This window comes from Oculina patagonica, chromosome 4 (genome assembly GCF_052425735.1).
Source record: "Oculina patagonica isolate OP01 chromosome 4, crgOcupat, whole genome shotgun sequence".
Taxonomy (NCBI): domain Eukaryota; kingdom Metazoa; phylum Cnidaria; class Anthozoa; order Scleractinia; family Oculinidae; genus Oculina; species Oculina patagonica.
Window position 1 is genome coordinate 35,075,456 of NC_135761.1, and position 6,000 is coordinate 35,081,455.

Genomic DNA, 6,000 nt, shown 5'->3' on the forward strand with positions numbered 1-6,000 from the left:
ACTAAACGGAAACTAAACGGTTTAGCGAGCGAAACAATTTGTGTTTGAAGCTCTTGTGTGTTTCTTCGACGGCATATTTCTAGCTTTTTTGAGCACTCTATGGTCTGTTTTAGCGTGGAGATGTTTTTGCAGTATAGCACATGTTCGTTCTGCAAACCCCTACTAAAACAACGGGATTGATGCTATGAGTTGTGTGCATATGTTTCTTTCTTTCCACTACTTGACGTCTGTTGAGTGCAGTCGTTTGTATTGCTCGCACGAGGTAGAACGGGGCCCGTCCAGAAATCAACAGTCAATGGTAAATAAAGGTGACGGGCCTACACGACTCCTACGTTCGTGACATTGGAATATTTGCCGTTAAATGTTTAAGTTCGGTCTTTCGACCTTATTTGCTTCTGACTTCTTTCTGAGGTTACTGTTTTTTTGAGACATTATGTATTGAAGAGAGCCGTAAGATGATTGTGGCCAAGGAATTCGAAGTGTCTAGAGGCGTTTTACAAGTCCGCGTTTTACTAGTCCAGTCCAGTCTACAAGTTAAAGACACATCAAGACCACCCCACTGTGAATTGCCATAGCACAGACAAAATTGTAGTCAATATCTTATGTGTTTTTAAGAGAATTACATAAGAACCAAGGCATGTCTTGTCTTGCCTTACATTGACATGCAATAATTTGGAAATACTAAGCTCGTAACAGTTTAAGACAGAATCCATCAGGAATTTGAGTAACATTAATTTTAGTTACGCAAAAATTGAGCACCAGAATAATTTAAATCCTTGTGTTCTTTCATACCTTGTTAAAGGCTTGACATGTGATAACACCAACATAACACCAACAACAGTTCTTTATCAGTGGGGATTGAAGAAAAAAATGGAAACATCATCACACAGTTGACCCCCATGCAAAAACACTCCAGGATGTCACGGGACTGTTTGGTGTCCGTCTGCCAATTTCTAACTTCAAATTCCAATGTTAAATTCACATTAAATTTTCAATATTTCTTAGTTGTCTAAATTTTACTAATTCTTTTAAAAAAACTATCACCTGCCAAACATCCCCAAAAATCACTCAAAAAATTACAAAATACCGCAATACATAGATACATGGGATGAGTGAAGTTTCCTTGTATTCCTTGAAACACCAACAAGATATTTCCGTTTAAGGTGGCTGATAATGGGTTTCAGTATTTCCCAGTCCTTATACTTTGGTTCAGTACTAAAAGCCTTCATCAATTGCTATTACAGTAATGGTATGAAACAAATGTTCAATCATTCATCAACAAGTTGTGATCATTTTCTTGACAATAGTAGTTCCCCGGTAAACAGTTGTAGTACTGTCCCATCAAAGTGCAATGCCTGGAAAATACCGAAAAGCACACGACCGTCAGGTGAAACCGCACCTTACAGTATTACCAATACACTGCACTTTGCTAAGTCAAACTTTACATTGTCTAGTCGTCTACTTCAATCGTTTATTTGTATTGTGTGAGATACATTTATAAATTGAAACCATCATGTCATTAAGTAATAATGCAATCTCGACAACGTTCTAGATATTATATTATGCACACTAATACAGCTCATGCAAGCCCTGTGACTTACACAAACACAGTCGGACTGAGTGCTACTTAAGTAACTGCTTCGTGGTTTCTGCTGTACTGAACCCTGCCTTTCAAGGCAAAGCGCCCGATTTTAAGCTTCTCAAGCTTCTCAATGTTCTTGTTTGTTAAACAGTTGTCCACTGGATAGCGATTTATCCGGTGGATAGCCTTCTCCACCCTTTGAACAACTGGGACCAGATACTATAAAGTTATCAACATTTCTTTTTCTGGTACCGTTGCAATCTGTAAATTCGTTAGACTTGCCACAAGTCGACCTCACAAGTTTTCACCGTGAATAAGCGAGCGAAGTTAGCCTTTTAGGTCGCGAAGCGGCCGTGCGAGCGACGAAGTCGCGAGATCAACTTTATTGAAAGTCTATAAATTCGTTTGCTATGTCAAGAAGAGAAAGTCTGTCTGTTCTTTCTTTGTGACTGTTGAAAATCGTCAAGTTGCTAAATAGCTCTTGGGTTATTGTTGAACGAAGCCATGTTTTTAATCTCTGGGCAGTAGAAAACGATCTTTTACCAGCTGCACTGGTTGCCTGATTTACCAGTACAAGTTTGCATACCGTTATGAAAAGCCAGGACGCAATGGCGGCATAACATCGTACCATTATTAACTGGACTCGACAACCGAACAATTTATACGCCTTACCCAGTGACGAGTTCGGATCGAAATTAACCAATTGCAAAATTTAACATTTTCCTGAGAGATCTACTTGCAGAATGAAGCCAGTTAAAATACATTAACCTGTACTAGTCTTCGCCTCTATGGGCTCTATGGGATGGGTAGAAATAATTTGATAATTATTACCACTTATAGCCAATTCATTATCACAATGTCTGTTGTTAATTCATCTGTGCGTTTACTTTGCCAGTAACTTTTGTTCCTAACGAATTACCGATTTTTTGCAATTCTTTTGCTTCCTTATTTCTTTTTATTATTTTTTGTTTAATTTTATTTATTTATGTTTTACTTATTTTTTGCACAAAAGTGGGGGGGGGGGGGGGCCCTAGCCCCCCTAGGGTCCTCCCGCTGCGCGGTGGCTCGGATGGAAACGGATTGCAATAGAAAACGTCAGGCGAACGTTTTCAAATTGTTTCTGTGCGTCTTCGAATTATCGATATTTATAGTCGTAGCTTGATTAATATCCGCAAATTAAGCTACATATTGCTCTAGATGCTTAGAGATAAGGTTTATTAAGGGTTAAGTTTCCTATCACTAATATCAGAACAGTGCAGACCAAAAATCTGCGAAATCCCCGTGACATAGTCCCTTTAACAACGAATGCCGCCTACATAATTTTCGCTCGTTTCTTTTTCTATGCGCTTCTATTCAATCCAATTTGAACTCACTTACCTTGCTGCTTTTGTGCAGAAGAAAGGCGAATACTATTTGCTGTATAGTCCATTAAAAGAGTAATCCTTTTGCTCAAAATTTTCATTAGTTTTTGATATTAGAGAGGTCTATAGGCAATTGTGAAAATGCTGCTAATTCTGTTTACTTTGCATGTAAATAGATCTATCAAAAAGTAGAAAATCATGTACACATTGATCATGTCCCCCTCCCCTGATCAAAAAATCATGTTATTCTCATTATTACCTGATAAACTTCGTTTTTGCTGCCTACAAAGAAATCTTACAATACATACTACTTATTAACCGAGAGTGAGGTCATTACAGGGGAATCTCAGACCGAGGCCTTGATGTATTGACCGAGCGATAGCGAGGTCAATACTTCAAGGCCGAGGTCTGAGATTGCCCTGTAATGACCGAACGGACGAGGTTAATAAGCATAGGCGTACGGGCAATTTTTTGCCAGGGGGGGCGGTGAACCATTTGCCCAAAAAATTATTGCAAGTTGCCCAAATTTTTACGAAAAAGTCGAGAAGAAACGAGGGTACTGCGATGCACTAATATAAGCTACCATAGGCCTACATATGAAGAGAAAATATTCTCGTGCAGTTCTTGCATATGAATTTATCATATGAGCTCATAAATCACCTTAAAAGAAATAGCTATCTGCCATTTCGATGGCCGAAGATTTCAATGATACAATCTTTTCATTGTTGACTACAGATTTGGCATATGCCCTTTCAATGTTAATAAGTGCGATGTTACTGACACGTTGCCCCATGGTGCTGTTGAGGTAAGTTTTTAATCTGCGCAATGCACACAATGATCTTTCTGCAGAACACGATGTAGCAAGTATCGTGCTCTGCGAGGATATGTACCACATAAGAAAACTGTGGAGACATATCAAATAGACCATTCTCGTGCATTGTCTACAGCATTTCTGAAACAGTCATGTAGCCTAATCCGCGCAAACGACGAAAACTCGCGTACATTTTCTGCTCGGCTTTCAGAATCTCGCCGTCGATTTTGTAAAATTTAGCAACGCGAGAGAAGCTTTCTTTATCAGGGTCGTGTTTCACCGTGACATAAATTTCCCAAATTGAGTGACTATCATTTTGTCCATTATTAAAGGAAATATGAATTTATTTGTTATAACGTTTAGAAAAGGAAGTTCATAATAACTGCTGGCTTCCACGTACAAGCAGCGCTTCTTTGGTGCATTCATCAAACTGTCCATTCACTGGTTATTAAAATTTAACATCTCACTAGATTCCACGTTCTTTCTGGACGTATCGATTCTCACTGACGTCTCTACTTGAAATGGTGGCCGCCGGAAATTTACGTCCTACAGTTACGAAGATATCAGCGCCTCTCGAAATAAGGAATCTTGGGTAAATCTTGTTAGTGAATCTGGTCTCACATTGTCAAGAAAATAATAACCACGCCGACTTCAGGTTAAAATAGAACATATCTATCTTTTCGAGAAAAAAAAGAAAACTACTTTAAAAACTGACTTTGCCCAAATTTCTCTTGCTGCCCAAAAATCTGAGTTGCCCAAAATTTGGGGGGGCTGCAGCCCCCCCGGCCCGTACGCCTATGTTAATAAGTTATTTATTATATGGCCTTTTAGCGCTATTCTAAACTGAAATATCTAAAAAACACCGAGGTGAAACTCGCTCTCGCTCTCTGTGGCTCTCTTCGTCGCTCATACTAAAGAAGTTTCGGTATGCTAATATTTTTCTTTCAGTTGTTGAAAAGATAGTTACATTTTGTCGGTATTTATTGTCGTTCTCGCAATTGCGCTAGTAGCTTTTACTCACAACTCAAAAAACCATGTAAAAACCGCCGAGCCGAGAAAATTTTTCATAATGCCGGTCATTCAAGAAAATAATGCCCGCTCAGCAGCCAATCAGAGCGCGCGTACTATTGTAGCCATATAATAAACGGCGGTAAAAAGAGCGCGGGCCATTTTTGACGCGTACAGGATAGCCGAACGGGTCAGATTTAAGAATTTTTTGTTCCAAATCTTTGAGGACTCACGAATATGGGCAAGGTGTCCTTTTTCGCCCCAGAAAGGACACATTCTCGAAGCGTTTCTCAAAACAAGACAGCCTTGCCCCTGCTGGGAAAAGGCTGGCGCGAGTGGTTGTGTCACGTGGAACCAGTAGGCCAGGTTACACAGCATCACCTCAGCAAGTTGTACATGTCGATTTGCATGTCGTTCGTTGTTCTGTTCGTGGTGGTCACAAAAGCTGTTTTAGCCACTACAAATGCTGAAAGTAAGTAATTGTATTCCTTTGACACATTTTTCTATTCATCCTTGTTAGCTGTGAACGAAACAATACGCTTTTACGCGGAGGTTTTGCAAACAAACAGTCGAACTCCATGCGAGACGTTGTCTGTTTTTCACATCCGCTCATAAATATGCAAACTTGTGTTTTTTGCATTTGACAAACCGCAGGATCGTGGTTTGTAGTATTCTTCATTAATTTACATCACCTTGAAGCTTATGCCTTTTACATTACAGGTTTAAAGTGGTAAAACCGAGGAGATTTCGAACTGACAGTCGTATTCAAGTGTTGGCATTTCACAAATTGGATATGCTATGCAGTTCGTAGGTAAGTTTATATGGTAGAGACAAGACGCCAAAGCAGTCCTCAAACCAAAAATAGTACAGTTATTTTAAGTGATTAAATTCTGGAAAGATTTAAGTAAAAGATTCCTTACTTTAATTGTCCAAGAACTTGTTGCTTTTCTTGTGTAAATTTAGTTTTAATCCCGCAATTCCCTACCACCACAGTAAAATGTTACAAAACAGCATTATCGTTATCTTACCGAATTGCTCGACACTGGGGTAGAACTTCTTTCTAGACCACTGTCCGAGTCTGGCAAATCTGGAAAAGGAACAGTACTCTCTGAACCCTTGTATATTGTTATTTGCTCAAGGTAAACATATTTGTTATGATACAGTAAAATATGGCATCTAATACATGTAATACGTCAATGATTTGGCCTTCAACAAAATGGACAAATCCCTTACATGTC